This window comes from Otolemur garnettii, unplaced genomic scaffold (assembly GCF_000181295.1).
Source record: "Otolemur garnettii isolate 467f Iridium unplaced genomic scaffold, OtoGar3 scaffold00069, whole genome shotgun sequence".
Taxonomy (NCBI): Eukaryota; Metazoa; Chordata; class Mammalia; order Primates; family Galagidae; genus Otolemur; species Otolemur garnettii.
In genome coordinates this window covers 5,114,507-5,134,385 of record NW_003852464.1, presented here as the reverse complement: position 1 = coordinate 5,134,385, position 19,879 = coordinate 5,114,507, and the positions used below count along the sequence as shown (strand labels likewise).

General features: G+C 38.9%; 1 protein-coding gene across 1 annotated transcript in view; it reads right to left on the bottom strand.

The window, feature by feature from the left end:
* Positions 1 to 19,879, bottom strand: part of LOC100965635 (cytosolic beta-glucosidase) — a 412,594-nt gene that overhangs the window by 61,516 nt on the left and 331,199 nt on the right. The gene's annotated exons all lie outside the window — the stretch shown is intronic.

Sequence of the window (19,879 nt, the reverse complement as noted above, 5' to 3'; positions counted from 1 at the left end):
ATTTGTTATGAAATTTATATATTCATATATACATATATATGTAAGTATATATGTAAGAGTTTCTGTTTCCATCACAATCACATCGTATCTGAACCAAAGTGTCTGTCATCTGTTCTATGCATCATGAAATAACTTTCTATCTCCTTGCCTCAATTCCTGTCTCTCCTCCAATTCTTTCTCCACCCAGCAGAAAATGTGATCTTTAACAATGTAAGTCTATTATTACTGTATTCCTTCTTTAAAAAAAATGGAATTACACTTCTCCTGGGGTATGGTCTAAATATTATGAAGTATAACAAAACTTCCAAGGCCTTGATTGGTAAGTCTTTAACCTACGTTACCCATTTCAACCCTTGATATTCACCTTGTCTCCAGCCAACCCAGATTTGTTGTATTAATATGTCCTTTAACGGGTCATTCCATTCTAGGCACTCTGTTTATTTACTTGGAATGACAGTCCCCTTCTCATCTACACTTTTTTTTTTTTTTTTTTGGCCGAGGCAGGTATGAACTCACCACCTCCAGTATATGGGGTTGGCACCATACTCACCCAAGATCATATTTTTAAAAATCTGTGTGGTGGTTTTGAAGACGATGATTGGATACCAGATTGGTATGGGATCTGGGTCTTTATATAAAAAAAAAAAACTTGGCAATTAAACTTGAAAACAAAGTCCTCACTGCTCATAATGTATTTTTAATTGAACCTCAAGTGCACAAAAACTCATGTTAATCACAAAGTTTGGTTCATTGCAGATAGCAATAATTCATGTAAGCATGTTCCTTATTAATTTTTAATTTATTTTTTTACGTAATGATTGACTTCTTTGTTTATTGGATTGGTCATTTACTCATCTATTCATACACTCACTTATTTATTCAGTTATAGTAGCCTTATAAGGAAAACCTGTAAATGTACCATCTGACCCAAGAATTAGAAGACCTCCCATCCCTCTGACTTTCTTGCCCCACTATCTGAGATAAAGACTATCCTGAACTTTGTGTTTATCTTCATTGTTGTTTTCAAAAATTATATGTACTCAGCTATGCTTCAGATATATGCTGTTCACTTTCGGTTCTCAACTTTAATTACAATAAAGGGTATTTTTGGCATCTTGTCTTCTGGGGCCTTTTTTGGCTTAGTACTCATAAACCCTTATTTAGATAGATGCATCTATGTTTTTATATGTAGTTGAGTTTGTTTTGCTCAACTGGATTGGACACTTGGTTATTTAAATATACCACAATTTACTTAGTTATTCTTTCTCTTGTTAGTACATATTTTTGTTTTTAGTCTTTTATTTTTATGAAAAGTACTTCTCATGGACATTCTAACACATGTACATGGCCAATGTGAAAATATTAATATTAATTAATATTTCCCTTGCACCGGCCTCTAAGAGTCAAACTACTGAGCCACAAGAGATAATGCCAACTTGTTTTCCAGTATGTCTGCATGAGCAATGTGCATGAAATCCTCTTGATTTGTATTTCCCCAACACATGGTATGATTGCACTTTAAAACTTCTGCCAGTGAAAATGCAATATAATAATATTTATTTTTTATGTTCTTTGTTTAGAGTTTCCTTTGCTTTCTAATCTACAAAATATTCAAAATTTAAATGGCCTACTTAAAAGTTACTTTTGAAACTTTCAAAGATTACTTGAATATTTACCTAATAGACTTTCTTCTTTAGCCAAGAGATAGGACCACTCATTTTTCCAACGAACAATTTTGTGCCACACTATGTCTTGAAGATACACCAGTGAATAAGGTAAGCATGATTGCTGCCATCTTAAAGCAAAAGACCCTAATTGTCAATTATTAACATGGCAAGTGTCATGAAGAATATAACAACTAATAGACTGCATAATAAACAGAAAGACTTATTCTGGCCAGAAAATGGGAAAGATGTAGGGAATACCTTACGGCAGTGGTTCCCAGCCAATGGGTCATGATCCCTTTGGGGGTCCAATGACCCTTTCACAGGGCTCACCTAAGACCATCCTGCATATCAGATATTTAAATTAGAATTCATAACAGTAGCAAAATTACAGTTATGAAGTAGCAACAAAAATAATTTTATGTTTGGGGGTCACCACAACATGAGGAACTGTATTAAGGGGTGGTGGCATTAGAAAGGTTGAGAACCATTGCTCTATGGAGTGATCCAAAAAGTTTAAGCCAGAATGATGCATAAGTTTGCTCAAGAGAGGGGAGATCAAACATACAGTGTCCAATAATAAAGTAGTTATCTATTTTCAATTGTACTTGAACCTTATGGCCACCTTGTATAATGGAAGGGGTCATCCCAACAGAGGATGCATCATGTGAAAGATTACTTTACATTTCTGCCTAAATTTGTTTTCTCTCAAGACTTAAACAGAATTCTAGGGTTCAAGACAAAAATCAATGCCTCCCACAGCCATTTTTTACATTTTTCCCAACCTTCCTTTCCCCTCTGCTTTGCCAAAGGAGTTTCAGTACATATGAATATCTGATGCCCCACCCAACCCATGTTAATTGACCAGCCACACACATGTGTAGCCTCTAGTTGGGACTTCCTATGGCAATGAAAACATAGAAGTCATTGAACAATTCTGAGAGAGGAATGCAAACATTGGACAATGGTTTGGGGAGGTGTACCTTGTAGGATTAGCTCTTATGTGGGGACAAATTTAATATCACTGGTATATGAACTACACAAAAGGTAAATCAAGAAACTGGAAATCTTCTCTCTACTCGGCACTTACACAGCAATATTTCTGATCTGGTCCCTGAGTCTAATTTTATGGTTTTCACTTTTGAGCTTCTTTTGAGCTCTTCAAGTCAATATTCTGGAAGTATAAAAAGTATGTGAAGGTATTGTAGAAAGGTTATTTGGGGGTCACAAAGTCAGATAACATTGATCGATAATCAAGAAGAACTTTTGGTGAGTCTACTAGATAATCACTATTATTTGAAAATCCGAAATTAACCAGATATATGATGCTATGCCTGAACCCCCCAAACATCCCCCTTGTTGAGTGTGTATGTGAATATGTGCATGTATTTATATATTCTCTTTACATTCTCTTTTAAACACTTTATACACTATAAAACTATAAACATAATTAGTTGTAAATTAATTTATGTACCTTTAAATTCTATGTTGTTTATGAATAATACTTCTTTTTCTTCTGAGACCTTAACTTGAAAAATTGAATTTGCTCTTTCCTATTATAAAACCTACGCATGGCCTTCTAATATTCTTTGTGAAAACTATTTGACAATAACAAACTTGTTCTCCTTTAATCCTTGGGACAAACAGTAATTTCTATTTATTTAAGTCTTAGTTTTCTGACTATTAATGTGCAAAGGGTCATATTGTGAAATAAAGGCTTAACAAATATCCTGTTTAGAATATCAATGAGTTACTTTTAGTCATCAAAAAGAAAATGCAAGGATTCTTTTAAAAAGTAAATACTAAACTGTTACAAAACTCATTTGGAGAGAAAGAAATTAAAAAACATTCATTTGAAACTGTCTGGCTTACAGCTTGTTTTAAAGCTTGGCGTGGTGGTTAGGAATTTGAAGGGGTCTTTGAGTACCTCAGATAATAGTTTCTTTACCATCCCATTACACAGAGAAAGGAGCTGAGGCCAGGACATTTAGTACTCATTTGAAGTCATTCAGCAACTTTGCTGCAAAGTCAGGCATAGAATCCATGGCCTTGACAACCTATTGTTTTGCTCTTTCCACTTCCTGCACATGATTAAGTTGCTCAAAACTTTACAGGCACATTTTAGCATCTCTAGAGCATCTAATATACCTGTCTGTATTATTAACTCACCATCACATCCTCTGTCTTACTTGGCATCTGGATGGGTGCCTGTCTTTTGTGGAAAAAGGAGGCTAAGAATTTGGATTAAAATCTTTACTTGAGTTTTATTACATGGTCTATTTGGGGGGAGTTAACATTCTAATACTAAATATTGAGTTATCTGGCCCACGTTCTCAAGTAGATAATTATGTAATGGGTTGGGATGGCTGTTGTTGTTATGGGTTGGTGCTCTGTCTTGGGCTCTGGGGTCCTGCATTCACGTGCACACCAGTCTGACTTCCAACTCAGAACACAGTCATCTTTCTGCTAGGGACTTGTAGACACAGCAGGCTGGAAGTGCCCCCAAATTGTTTTCTACCCACCAACACTTCCATTCCATTAGCGTAAGCCCCTCAGCCATGACTGATAGGTACTGGTGTATAAATAGCACACCTCCCTCCCTCTTCAGTTAGAATAATTCTGAGGCATATGCTCAACACTAATTCCCAGAGATTCTCAGCAGACTTGTGTTCCAGCTACCAATACTGGTTACATACATGAGGACATGTTCTTCATTGGTTTTCATTCCTCTTCTAACTAATTTCTGCGCACCCCCTTCAGAATTTCCCAGACTGAGTTTTGGTATAAACTATTTGCACTTGAATCCTTGTGTCAGGATCTGCTTCTAAGTAAACTTAAATAAAGTTGGGGACAGCAGCCATGGTAGCATGGATTACATGCTCTAAATAAGAATGAAATATACGGGAATACCTAAGACAGATTTTAACCTTCTCCATTGAATTTTTAAAAATATGAGGAGGAGGTGAGAAGTAGATAGTTCCAGAAAGGGGAGATTACAAGTACAAAGTCTTAGAAGCAAAAGATGGTACACAATAACGTTACAGGTCTACGGAGCTGAGAGCAAGTCAGTGTGATTGTGATGAGCAGGAGAGACAAATGCAGAGAGGAAAGACCACAGAGGCAGTCAAGGGACAGATCAGAAGAATGCTTGGGAGCTAAGCCAAAGAGATGCTGCTTTTTGTGAGAGTAATAAAGAGGTATTGTGAGAAGTTAAGGAGAGCAGTGACATGATTAGATTTCTGCTTCATGAAGAGTCATATGTGACAGCAGTCGACAGAATGAGACTAAGAAAGGATGGATGCATATAATGTTGCCATAGAGATGGAAAGAGGAAACTGAGGGAATTCTCTTCTGAAAGTGTTTACTGTCTCTGAAGTAGGAGCCTTAGTCCATTCAAGCTGCTGGAGAAAACTACCAAGGACTCAGTGGCTTATAAGCAAAAGAAATGTATTTTGAATCATTCTGGAGGCTAGAAGTTCAAGATAAGAGTGCCAGCATGGTCAGGTTCTGTGGACAACCTCTTCTGGTTGCAGACTGCTGAATCTGCATGACTATATCCTCACAGGGAAAAATGATGTCTAGAGAGTTCTCTGGGATATCTTTCATAAAGGCACTAAACCCACTCAGGAAGGCTCATGACCTAAATTACCTCCCAAATGCCCCACCTCCCAAAATTATCACACTGGGTGTTGGGGGTTCAACATATGACTTTTGGAGGGGAGCACAAATATTCAGCCCTTAACAGTGAACATCCAGGCTATGTGAACAGAGAAGCAGAGGACATGGTAGGATAGAAGAAGTAGTGTGAAGTGCAAACAGCTCCAGGTGGGTATTATAGGATATGGGTACAGACATATATGTGGGGTCTGACAATCAAGTTCATGAACTCATCCTGGAAAAATGCCATATACCTCATTGCTGAATATCACTATGGTCACCTTAGGAGTATTTCCCTTGGGAAGCTATGCACCAATGGAAGAATCCTTCAGAGAAATTCCAGAACTCTTTTTCTGGATTGACCATCCATGACAATTAAGTTTGAAAATGTGCCACCATGCACTTACATTAGCAGCACTGTACAAACAACTCAGTCAAGTTTCATAACCTTGGTATATCAGTGCCTTACAGTTGTGCTCCTATAGACTTTTGGCAATACCTTGCTGAGTGGTGTGTGTGTTTTGTGGGCCACAAGATGACAGCTCTGATGATTATTCCAGAAAAAGAGTTCCAAAATTGTTTTGAAGGGTGGGCCAGGTGCTTGCATTAGTGTATATTTTCCCAAGGGGAGTACATCAAAGATGATCATAGTGATATTTAGTAATGAGGTATATAGTGCTTTTTCTAGGGTGATGTCATGAACTTATTTGTCAAATTTTGTGTACAGAGGGTACCTTTAAAATGTATACACACATTAAGAAAAAAACCTATATTAATGTATTAAAATTGTAATACTTAATGCTGATAACAAAAGATGACTACTAGTCATGTCAACTACCTCTTACAATTGTATTGAGTTTTACAAATTTAATACAGATTTTTCCTTTCTTAAAATGTGTAAAATTTGTATACATTTTTTGGCCTGTGCAGGGGTGGGTGAGGGTCTTATTTATTTCAGCTTCTTTCTTTTCTAGGCTGACATTCAGCTCATATTTAAGGGGATTCCTTCAGACTCAGCTATGAAATAGACACCAGACTGCTGGTAATGGCTCAAAACCAGCCTTTGTTGTAGTGAGTTTTTCTCCCCTTATGCAGTTATGAGCATTTGATCTACTTCAATTGAATTCGATGTTAATGCAAAAATTAAAGTGTCTTTGTCTTTGTCAGTAGCGAGGGATGTTACAAAAGACAAGACACTTTAATATTCATATTCATGATTTTTTCTTCCTCTGTCTCTACACACACACACACAATTCTCATTATTCAGAGTAGTTCAATATGGTCTCCACAACCACTGAATTAACAAGTATGGAACTAAATCATAGATCTAGGGGAAATAAAAGGTTTGGATCCTGTGAGCTCTGGTCACATTTTTGTCAACCAATCAATACATAACCATGTTTTAAAGTCACCTTGCTTAATATTGTTGATTCATTAACATTGAACTTACAGCCAACAGCACTGTAAGTCACATCTAAAGAAAGCTTATCTGATGTATATTTTCTCTGTAAGGCACATCACAGCCTCCTGGCATTTAGGAACACTTAGCACTTCAGCACTATACTTGGGGGGCATTTTAAATTACCAAGAAAAAGCACAAAAATGTAGCAGTGGCTCACACCTATACTCCTAGCATTCTAGGAGGCCAAGGTGGGTGGACTGCTTGAGCTCACGGCTTCAAGACCAGCCTGAGGAGGAGAGAGATCTCATCTCTAAAAATAGCTGGGAATTGTGACAGGCACCTGTGGTCCTAGCTACTCAGGAGGCTGAGGCAAGAGAATGGCTTAAGCCCAAGAGTTTGAGGTTGCTATGAGTTATGACACCAGGGCACTCTACTCAAGGTGACAAACTAAGACTCTGTCTCAAAAAAAAAAAAAAAAAAAGAAAGAAAGAAAGAAAAAGAAAAAAGAAAAGGAAATGCAAAATGATCAAACAAAAACATGGCACTAGGGTGGCACCTGTGGCTCAGTGAGTAGGGTGCCAGCCCCATATACAGAGGGTGGCAGGTTTGAACCAGGCCCTGGCCAAACTGCAACAAAAAAATAGTCAGGTGTTGTAGCCAGTTCCTGTAGTCCCAGATACCTGGGAGTCTGAGGCAAGAGAACCACCTAAGCCCAAGAGCTGGAGGTTACTGTGAGCTGTGATGTGACAGCACCCTACTAAGGGCAACAGAGTAAGACTCTGTCTCTACCAAAAAAAAAAAAAAAAAAATGTGGCACTAAATAAACAACAAAATGGATACCTCTTTTCAGTCTAAGGCCTGAACTAAGAAGGCAGAGTGCAGCCTTATTGTCTCAGCTGGGAACATGGGTGTGCAACTCAAAATTTCCTCACTGTATGCATGCCTGAGAATGACCAACAATGACCTCAAGTATTGATCTGGGGGTTTCAAATAAATTTTAAGAAATAGGTGAATTTGTAAATACAAAATCTGTGATTAGTGAGGATCAATCCCACGGGTACCAGAGAAATAAATGCTTCCCAAACACCAACTAGTATTTCTTGACATGTTAGAAATCGTTCCATGCCACAAACTGAAAGGATCTTGCAATTGACAGAGAGTTCTATGTGAAGTCTCCTCAAGAACGGATCCTTAGAAAAGGTTCTGACATTTGGAAACTACTAAAAAACAACCTATAACAACTGAACTTCTTTTCTTTTTCTTTTATTTATTTATTTGCGTGTGTGTGTGTGTGTGTGTGTGTGTGCGCGCGTGCGCGCGCGCCTTCCATGAGCTACCTCCCTTATGGGCTCCTTTTTACTTCTTTGCATGTGTTCCATCAGCAAAACATCAAAATGGTTTCTACATCTTGTGCACATAAGGCCAATGTGTGACACTGGATAGTAAATATCTTGAAATTCTTTGTGTAGAGCGTTCCCACCTTTGACAGAATACTAGAAACTAGTTTTTGACTTCTGCTTTTTAAACAACTGTTGTCAGAAGGTCGTAATACAGTAGAATCTCCATAGTTGATGCCCTCCCTACATGGACCACTTCCTTAAGTTGACCTAATTTTCACAGATCGAACACCCACCACATGTGACTTTCAGAACAGTAGGCCTAGTTCCTTGCATTGACCACCTCCATAAGTTGCTCAGTTATTACAGTCCCTTGGGTCACCTTACAGAGGTTCTACTGAACACTTTTGGCAAACCTTTTTGTGCTTTTATTCCTTCAGTATTTTGCCTGCTGCAGTCAGGAGTTTCACTGTCACTGGAGAACACAGTAGCAAATAGGTCATAAACTATGCAGCTAAGGAGAATGTATCAGCACTGCATCACTTCCCTCTTTGAAAACAAAGGCATCTTGGACTGTTTATTCCAGGGCCTACTGTTTTCCTAACTCGTCATGTTTTCTATAAACTTGTAATGGCTATTTTGCTGTAAGACACATGTAGAAACCGTACACATTTGAGGTTCTTAGTGAGCATTCTCCTCAGATACTGGGAATTACTATCTACCCTCTTCCCAGAAATATTGTCTTCATCTATCGTCATGAAGTCAAGTTAATACAATTGTTCCATAATGGGTATAATGGTCAAATTTTGTGTGTCCATGCCCTATCTAATTTCATTGAACAACAGATTACGCTTCCATTAGGGCTCAATGTTTAAAACCTCTTTTCTAGCATTCTCTGTCCTAGAGCTAGTTTTACTGAGTATGAGTCCAGTGGTAAAAGTCATTGCAAGTATGTTTTTGAAGTCCCTACATAATCCCACCGTAAATGATCAGCCCTAGTCTGCCCCCTACCCCAGACAGTGAGGTCTTATTCATTAGGAACAATTCACCCCTCTAGTGGAAGGATCTCAGTATTGCAGCTTCAAACGCCAACAAATAGCTAAATAGGCTTCAAGACTTAAACAGCATCTGCAGATTTTTAGAAAATTATTACAAAATTCCCCCTTTTATGCTGGTTTGTTATTAAATATAACCCAATAGAGAAATCTCTTTAAAATGTTAATTTGCTTTCTTATGTTTATACACAGGGAAATACTTACAGCTATAAAAAGGCTGTACTAACACTGACTAATAGATTTTTGTTTACACTCATCTCCATTTTCCCCGTGTTTAAAGTCAAATAGAAATTGATTGGAAAAATGGTTTTTGGTCTTCTTTACAGAGTTAAACAATAACGGGGAATTTTTTTTCCATATGCTTTCTATAAACAGCAAGTTTTTTTTTTTTTTTCTTTAATCAACACTTTGGTACCAACGGGGAAAACTATGAAATCAAACAGAATCACAGTGGAAAACAGTGATATAGTGACTGACGTTACTACCCATGACTACCGGTAGCTATTGTGAGAACAATGCAGAGATTCTGATTTCAGCTCTGCTACTGAGATGTCCTTGTCAGTAAAAATGTAAGAACTGAAAAGCGCTTTCAAGATTTACTATTCCAAAATGTCCAAGAGGTGAAATAATTTGTCCAAGGTCACGGAGCTAGTTAGTGGCCAGGCATAAGCCCATTTCTCTTGATTTTGAAATCCATAACTCTTCCTGGCGCACAGTCCTGATAATTATGCCACAACCGAAGTAGAGATTGAATAGGGTTCAATGCCACCTTGGCGGTGCACCGCCCAGGTTCTCGTCAACCTTTTCCACTCTGGAGGTCTCTATTCTCATCTGTACAGTGAGCGTGATGGGGGTACCCACCCCAGAGAAGTTTTTGCAGGGTTAAATCTGAGATGCTGTAGGAAAACTACTTAGTACAGGACTAGATGCATAATAAGCACTCAGTATGGGCTGGCAATCATATCTATTTGTATTATTATTACTATGGGCTTTTTTCTCTGCTGGTTTGGGGCATTCTAAAAACAGAACTTCTTTTCACTCCTGGGAGTAAATGAGTATGTAAATTAAGGGAAATTTAAGTCTTTGTTTTTTATTCCATTACTCATAAGTATTTTGGTGCTATAGGAGCATTACTAATCTTACCCTTCATTTATGCAGTGATATAAGGGTGATAACAGTTGTTTTAAGAGAGGATTTTGATTTTTTTTAGAGCATCATATGCATTGCCTCTATTAAGCCAGATTTGTAAAATAATTTAGTATAATTTAGATACCATGGTATATTAGAAACCTAAGATTATAAAGTGCAAATGAGAATTTTTTTTCCCCCGCTGCTGACATCATAACAGTTTTTACAGAGCCATTATCATCTCAATGGATACGGTGTCATGCAGTCATTATCCTCAGATCATAACGAGGTAGACCATTAGTGCTTCCTTTGGAGACCTTATGGTCTCAGATGTTAATGAGCCTTTGGGGAACCCTAAATCCTTGGACGGTTGGCAGGGTACTCCAGACCATAACAGAACCTTCTTCACAATGACAATGGATCCTGTCAATTTTTACTAAGGAGCTTCTTAATTCCCCAATCATTAAGACAGTGGAAGACCTTATTACACTAACCTATAATTAAGCAAGCTTTCAGCCATAAATCCCTTCTGTAGAGTCCTTCCCTTTATTCAATATGGCATTCGTAAAGGGTAAGGCTCCCATGAGGAACTCTGGAGACAACGCTCCCCTTGGCAAAAATCTCGCAGGATGAGGATTCTCTCTGGTTTCACTCGAGATACCATCAGGCCCTATTCACACCCTCCCAAAGACACAGAACAATAAAGGTCCCTTAGGTAAAAACCAGACATCTCCAGTGACTGGCCTGGCAGGCATTGCTTGTTATAAGTGTCATTGGGATTAATCTGTGTTTGAGTATTTACGCTAAACATGTGGACAGAGAAACACAAGTTCAAAACACTATCACTGTCATTCATTAGAAAGAGTGGATGGTAAAGGTATATTATTGACATCAGAATGTGATGTGATACTACAGAAAGGAATGGGACAATTCCAGGGTATTTTCTCAACGATTGTTTTAAACAGCATGTGCTATGAACTAAATGAGAGAATATATGTGGGAAAATGTTTAATATGTTTCTTCTTATTTTAAAGGAGAATGAGTTCAATGTCAACTGTACACTATTGACTCATTTCTTTAAGCCTCAGTTTCTCAATAACTAAATGACTGGATTGTTACATCCTGCTATACAAAATTACTAGAAGACTACTGAATCTGTTATTTTCTATGAAGGGAAAGAATCCATAGCATGGTAAAGTGATAAATGTTATCCTCTCTATTCAGATAGGGAAATATACTGGCTTGATTATAAGGGAGGATGACTATCTTAACTCAAAATTTATTGCTGAAAAAAAAGCAGAAAGCCAACCAGAAAGAGAAATTATGTGCTGCCGTAAAAATCAAAAATGAAAGAATCCAACCATTGACCTTGGGTGTACAGAAACTAGAAGTTCCCTCATTCTTTTTGATAATCCTAGATTTTTCATCTAAATTTCATTCGACCTCAAGCAGACCTGCATTTGGCTTATTACTGAAATTTCACTGCGGAGATTTTCCAGTGTAAGAAGTTTTCTAATCAGAAGTTAAATTTATAGAAAATCTCCACTGTACTGAAGAAGAAATAAATGTCTGCTTCTGCATTTTGTGCTTTGGGAATTTGAGTTAGTTTTATTGTGGTGTTTTCAAATCAGGTCTCCAATTCTAAAAGGGAAAAAGAATCACACAGGACCCCATCTCTGTACCAAAGCCCTGAATGAATTGAAAATGTATAAAGGGGTCTGAGCTTTGCTGGAAGTTTTAATAAGAAACACCTGCCTTTCACTTTCTCTCTATTGTTAGATAATTAGTGCTTTAAGGACATTCAGAAATTGGGGTTTGTGATATGATATTTGGGACTTTTTTCATTGTTCTATTTAAGTCATTTTCTTAAGGCGAGCTATCTTTTCTTGCTTTTCTTTTGTTTATGATCACTTTGTATTTGATCATTATGTCAGGGAAATGTGAGGAACTAAACTAAACCCTGAAGAGAGGTGCAACAGGTAAGCTAGTTGAACGTTTTCATCTTCCAAGGGCATTTCAGTAGAATTTGCCACGTTCATCCATCACATCCATTCTCCCAAAGCCTCAAACAGGAAAGGTCCTTTACAATACTGACTTCTCTCCACTATGCTAACTATTCCCCCTATGAGATCATACAGCCTTCTATCCCCAGAGTTGCTTAAAATGCAGTATGAATAGCAATAAAAATAAAACAAGAACCAGGCTCATGGCTCTTGCCCCCGTCTTCTTCCTAGATCCAGAAGGTATGTCCACACCTGCGCGCGCGCGCACACACACACACACACACACACACACACACTCATCATATACCCCATGTATCTTTCCTCCTCCCTCCACTTACTTCCCCAAAGGGACAGCTCTGGTCTAAGAGGCTTTTATTTAGAAAGTCAGAGATCGGTTAACAATTCCACCGGATATCTGAATAAGATCCAGGTTTACACATGCTCTAACTTAGAAACTGAGTATCTTCTCCCGAAAAGGTAGCTTTGCACTGTGGCCACTGCCCAAGCCAAATTTATCTGCATTATCCAAGAGGGCACACCCTTGCCTCAATCTTCAAATTGGGTGAGATGCACTTATGAGATGTACCAGAGCTGTGGAAAAAAAAAAAAAGATCTGACAATAGTCCAAGATCAAATTAGAGATTAACAAAGGAACTAACTATAAGCCCTTGAAGGGCAGATGTAAATCGGAAAAGCTTTAATATTACAAGACTAAGAAAAGAATTCTAAGATAAGAATAAAAAGCAGAATGCATCTACTCTGAAGGAGGAGACAGAGTGAGATGTAGGCTGCCCTGAGTGCTTTTCTTGCCTATACAGAAAGGCATGCCCTGGGCACCCTTGGGAGACCATCACAGTTACTGGGAAGAGCTACAACTTCTGGGGGGCGGGGTCATCTAATTATACCAAAAAAAAGAGAAGATGCTGAGTCAGCAGCTGTGACTCAGGCTTGAGAAGGAGGTAGGAAGTCAAAGCTGATGCCCTGCACATCTGCCTTCCAACTTAAGAATGCCATTTGTTTTCAGGCCTGCTAATTAAAACTGCAGTTAGCGCCACCCAATAAAATTTTCTGCACTAGTAGAATTATCACATATTTAGTCCAGTATGATAACCATTAGCCTCATCCTGGCTTTTGAGCTCGAGAATCCTGGCTCATGCAACTGAGGAAATAAATCTGTAAAAATAATTGTATTTCATTATAATTTACATTTAATTATAAGAAAATTATATTTAAACAGATACCAATGTCTAGTGGCTTCCATATTGGATGGCAAAACTCTGGAAAATAAGGATCACTGCAAAGGATCTCCCTGGATCCCATGATGTCTTGATCTCAATAGCTTCCCTTAGAAGCTGTGAAACCTCTCAGAGACTCAAATGCTTTACCTGCCAAAGGACCACACTCAGAACTAGCTCTTGAGGTTGTATTATACACGATGTGTATGGGGCGGTACCCTAAAACAACAGCACCTAGATCTTATTTTCTAACTCTCTTCTCCAGCTGAAGGAATTGGCTGATGCTTGGGCTGGGATAGGAAATACGCAAATTATCTCATTAAGATGGGAAGGAAGGAAGGAAGGGTTCAAAAGAAACAGATAGCAGCACATCAGTCACACAGGACCCGACTGAAAGAGCTCCTTCATTAACCAAGTTGGAATATTCTGAGCTAAGAGGGTGGCTTTCTAAAGCTCGTGTGCGATTTAAAATAAACAACTACGTCTGTTTTATTTGTTTTTGTATCTGTCCATTCAAGATACACAACTATTACTCGACCTGTAAAGTGTTGGATTAGAACCCACAGTATAAAATAAATTGCCATCTGTCCATAGTAATATAAATATTATCGTTGAATAAAGGAAAAATAACTTTCTCATGCAGACGAATCCACATACCTTATATAGATACATCACCTTCAAGGACTACTTTCAGTTTACTTTATTCTTATCATTTATTTCCTTATTTGTATTATTTCTGTCCTTCTTTGTGATGCTGTTAACTAAGAATTTGGTGTTCTGTTTCTTTTAAAATTAGGGGAGAGTAAGAAAGCCGAGATATGAAAAAAAGTCAACATGAAATATTATCCAAGGACCATTCAATGGGTCAGTGTGGAGAGAGAACAGAAGAGAGAAACAGTGGCATCAAAATATTATAACCCACTGAATGTTGATGGTGCATTATGATTCTTCCAGTATTAAAATGAGATTGTTATTTCTCCCTCTTCACTTCTGGGTGAAGGCCTCAACTACAGCTTGAACTTTACCTAAGAAATGTGCAAAAAAAAAAAAAAAGCGACCTCATCATTTGTACCCTTATATTAATCAGAAATAAAAAGAGTAAAATAAAATAGGATTGTTATTCCTGTGGTCTTTCCCAGCAGGGAAAGACATTAACTGGGGGGAAAGTAGTTCTGTTTTATTTGGCTGTGCTTCCACTACTATTTCTACAACAGAAGGAACATCTAGGAGGGAAATTTCTTCCAAGAGGACAAAACTTTTTTTCATGCTAAACTTCATTAATCTTCCCAGCACCATCTGGGTTAGGGGGCAAGCTCTCTTCTTGAGAGCTGCTACCTCGAGACTCAAGTTGATGAACTTGTTAGGGCCGTGTGGCGAAGCCCAGATGGGCTCCAGACTCTCACAGAATCTGATGTCTGAATATTCGGCAACTTCCTAGGCTGTTTCCTCTAAAGAATCCTCCCAAGTAATGAAAACTGCTTTCATCTGAAGTTTGCACTGTGCAAGTGTGACCCCTGCATCTTCCTAATGAGTCCTGCGTGGAGAGAGGGGTTAAATGAGTTGGTCCCGGAATGAGTCAGCAGTGCTCAACGGAAATAAGCAAATGCCCCCAGAGCCTCCTCCAGGGATCTTTCTAAAATGATGAGCTAAACTCAGAGAAGGTCACAGCCATGTTCTCTTACCACCTGCTTCAACATTATCAATGACTCCCTCTATGCCCGTGGGATAATATGCCTGGACACAGAGAGAAAGCCCTGTGTGACCTAGAGCTACCTCTTCAGACTCAGCATCCACTCACCCCCTCACACCCTCCACACACTAGAACTAAACATCTCAGGCTTCCAAGCTGCTGCTCTGTGTTGTAACTTTTTTCATGTTGTCCTCACTGCTCCCCCATGGACCCCACCTTCACCTTTGCCCTCACCTCCATTTCCCCGCTGCCCACTTGGCAGGCTCCTTTACCATTCCAAACTCTCATCACAAACTTCTACCACCAACCAGGATGTCCAATTAGTTTGGTTTGCAAGGGGAAGAAAGGGTTCCTGGGACTCAGAATTTCAGTTCTGAAACCAGAAAAATTCCACCCAACCTTGGATGAGTTGGCCCTCCCACCTCATCTCTTACTGATAAAATCAGTGCCTCTCTCCTCTTGTTCTCCTACACTTTTTATTTTTAATGTTAGTAAAAGCAGCTCACTACCCTGCATTTATTGACATGTTTATTGTAGTGTCAACTCAAGTGAGACCTCGTTCCATTTATCTTTTTAGCCCTAGATAAGGTTCCTCACGTAGCAGCACATTAGAATCACTTGAGAAACTTTTCTTCTTTTTGTTGGCTTTAAGTACCAATGCGCAGAACCCCAATCCCCAGAGACTCTGATTGAATTCATCTGAGGTGAAGCCTGAGCATGGGGGATTTTTCTGAAGCTTAACCAAGTGATTCTAATGTGCAGTCAAGGTTGCTAACACCTGCTCTAGGGTAATTACTCTCAGTTGGGAGTACCCACACATCGCAACCACACACATCACCCTAGCCCCACTACCCACAGATTCCAATTTAATTCCCTTGCAATGGAGTCCTGGCAGCTGTATATTTTAGCATCAGGTGATGTTAATCCGTGGCTATAGTTAATCACTGTTTAAATACACAGAGGGCGCCCAAAAAATGTATACACATTTTAAGAAAGGAAAGAGCACTGTATGAAATTTGTAATACTCAAGTCGTGTTTGACTTTTGCAATTACAAAAGGTGCTCAACGTGACTTGTATTAATCTTTGGTTATTAGTATATATTAAATATACTACGGTAATATTCTTTCTTACAATGGGTATTTTTTTAGTACCCTCTAATGTGTATATATATATATGGATACATATATATTTGAATTTTATGAAATTCCAGCCCACCATCTTACTGCCCTTAACTCTTGTCAGGCCTCTAGGTACTAATAAATACTGACTATAAACAGATTTAGCATCTAATGGAATGCTTTCAATTTATGGCTCATAACACTATAGAAGCTTTATTCCGTAAAAGTTCCTACAAGCTCCTTCCCGCCTTCATTATCAAATCACGCCCTAGTCTACCTCTAAATCCTCATGACTTAGCCTTTGTCAAAGCCTTTCTCCTAGTTTCTGCTACCGCACGCACATGCATAGTTTTATTTTCCTTCCTGGCCACCAAGTAACACGTGAATAAAAGAATGTGTTGTGGTTTTTTTTTTCAACTCTGTTGTGCCACCTTTTTAACTCCCCCCTGGTCTCCTGCGCCTCCCCTGGTGACCAGCTACGATCACAAGCACGTCCCCCAGCTCCGAAACTTGTCATTCTGCCAGAAAGGAGTCACTCACAGATTTTTCAATGATTGGTTCTTTCATGTCAGTAAGGGATGAGTTGAGTGGCCACCCCCTCGGAGAGCCCTCTCCGGCCCCCTCAGTCCTCATCACTCTCCTATGATTTCTTAAGGTTCGTCCTATCACTGTTTTCTGAAATTATCCCATTCTGTTACTGCTTTTGTCTGACTCCTTGCAGAATGTAAGTACCACAAGAGAAAAGAATTTGTTCATCTTTTTTCCTGACCTATTAATGGTGACTACAATATCTGGCCAAAAATATTTACTGAAATCAAATAGGTATGTATCCATGGATAGCATAGGGGCTAGTTAGGAAGCCAACATCACTGGGGCTGGAGCTATTGACTTATACACTAAGTGTAGTTTTCAAAATAGCTCAGACGCCATAAATGAGCAGAAAGTATGTCTCACGAGCCCCAATTCATGTCAACATGTTCAAAACAGTGTGATTTCATGAAAATTGTGGGGTCTGATGTTCACAAGTCATTGGCTGGGCTTCCTCCTGTCACTTCTAGTCATACCGTCAAGGGAACCTGACTCACTGATCGGTGTTCGCCTTCTGTGGGAACTTACTAGAAATGCAAACGTGTGAGCACCAATCCAAACGCACCAAACCAGAGTTTCTGCAGTTGGGGCCCGGGAAATTGTCTCCCCGAGAGCAGTTCCCTTGATTCTTACATATACTAAATTGGAGAAGCACTGATCCAGGTCAAATTAGGAAAGCATGAGCCCAGGAACTTTATGCTAAAAAGCTTGTTGGAGGACAAAGTGATAATGATGAATGCAGAAACTTCTAACACGTAGGAGGTGCTCAAGAGATTAGTTTCCTTTAATTTGCATTAAAGAAAATAGACCTAATTATCTTCAGTTGGGCAGAATTCTCACAATTGTTTCTTCTGGCTGTCCACCCTACTAGGAGAAGAAAGAAGCCTGTCAGGGTGGGGTCGGGGGAGGGAAGCTAATTTCCTATCCATAAGGAAAGAACAGAAGAGCCATAAAGCTGATGTCTATCAGGGGTTATTTAGGACAGGGGCAAACAGTCCTTCATACCTCAGTGGCCCCCTAAACTACAGCACAGTTCAATAATTGATGTCCATAATGATGGTCCTGCATTATTAAGTAAAGGCAAAATTCTTCTCCAGAGTCTCTCTGGTCAAGTGTATTCAATTTCTATTAAAAAGGTTTCTGTTTGAAATGTTTAAGTCCTTTTTTGTGCAAGCCCAAATGGGACAAGCTTTGGTTATTTGGCATATTTTAGATAAAATTATCTTGTTCCCTGAGGATTCCAGATGAGACAGAAGTATGCACTTGTCAATATATTTCCCCCAGTGAGTAGGTATTAACAGAAGAGCTGTGCCTTCTCTGACCTTAGAAACTCCATTCAGCCCCTAGTTCAAGTGACCATGACAGGTCCCCAGGAGGACTGTGGCCCCAGGAGCTGATTGGCTTCAATCACCTGCATTTTCTATTGTTAAGAGAATGGGTCATCACTGCCCTCTTAGATACCCTTTAAACTTGTGCTCTTGCCAGATAAGCTAAAGGGATAGCAATTCTCAAAGTCACTGGCATTTATTGAAAGCCAAAGAAATTAGTGAGCTCTGACATTTACAGCTCTTAAACATTTAAGAAGTTAAAAGTAGTTTGAGCAAGGTTCAAGTCTTAAATGTAACACCGTAAGAGTTGCTGTTAATTCTCCAATAATTACTCTGTTTATTATTTCAACAGTCAGATTTACAGTTCCAGTTCAGCCCTAACTTTAACAACATGGTCTCTCACCTTCCCAACTTTTCAATTTCCCCATGACCTAAATTATCTCTCTCGGGGCATTTCCTAAAGGGTTCATAATTTAGAGAGCTTACACAACGTCAAGATTTGTTATAGTTGCTTTACTTATGTTAATTTATTTAATCTTCACAATAACCCAATAAGGTAGGGATTCTTATGAGATTCATTTTTAGAGGTGAGGATTCGATGCAGAGAGAGGCTGTGATTTATGCAAGCTTATTATGTCTGGTAGATGCACAGCTATAATCTACCTTCAGAATCTGTGTGGTTAACCATTCTGCAATGCCATCTTCCAATAAAATAAGTTTTGGTGGAGGAAAGGACAACAAACTCTGAATTATTTATGATGTGGGATAGAGGTCATAAAGCTCTGATCCAGGGCAAGGTAGAGTATAGGAAATTCTTCTATCCTACCATGTTGCTTCCCCTTTCAATAATACCACCACCTTTTCCTCACCTTCCATAGAAATCTGGGAACGGAAGAAACTCATGTAAGCAACTGCTTAAAATCTGCTTATCTTCTCTTTGTCATTTGATGTTTCAAACTCAGTTCAGTTAATCTAGTTAGCCAGGGTCTTGGGAAAAGACTATTGAAAATGAAGTGAAAACCAATGGTTAATATGAAGTTTGGAAAATGTGCGTTGTTTTGGCTTTACGCACTTGGTTTTAGTCTCTCTTAATATTAACAATTGATACCTTCCTATGTTTCTTTTGAAACTATTGAAGTTATGCACGTATGATACATACATGCATCATACATGTATGCAGAACATTGACCATATGTCTGTGCATGCACATTAGACTCACACGTTTGTGACCCACAGACTATCGATGTATATACGAGCCTGCCCAGCCATTCTTCCCTCTGTAAGAGAACGCAGTGAAGGGGAACACTGGTGCACAATGAATTCAGAAAGGAGGTGGGCATTCGCTTAGTTGTATTGAACAAAGAAAAGAAAACCTGTCAAGCAGGCTTGAATTCTAAACAAAATAAAGCTTCTGATGAGGACAGCAGGTTCATCCCTGAAAGGAGTCATTTTTCTCTAGACAAGTCCTGAGCCTGAGGTTTGATGCAAGAGCAGATAGGACCAGTCTCTTTCACCTCTTCTGGGGGAAATGCAGGCCTCAGTCGGGATGGGTGAATGAGAAAATGCTTTGGGCTTTTCAGTGAATACAGAATAAATGTCACTTTCTTTGGAAATGACCTTTCTGCTATTCTCATCTTGTATATAAAGTTGCTGTGTGAGAGAATCCATGCCTG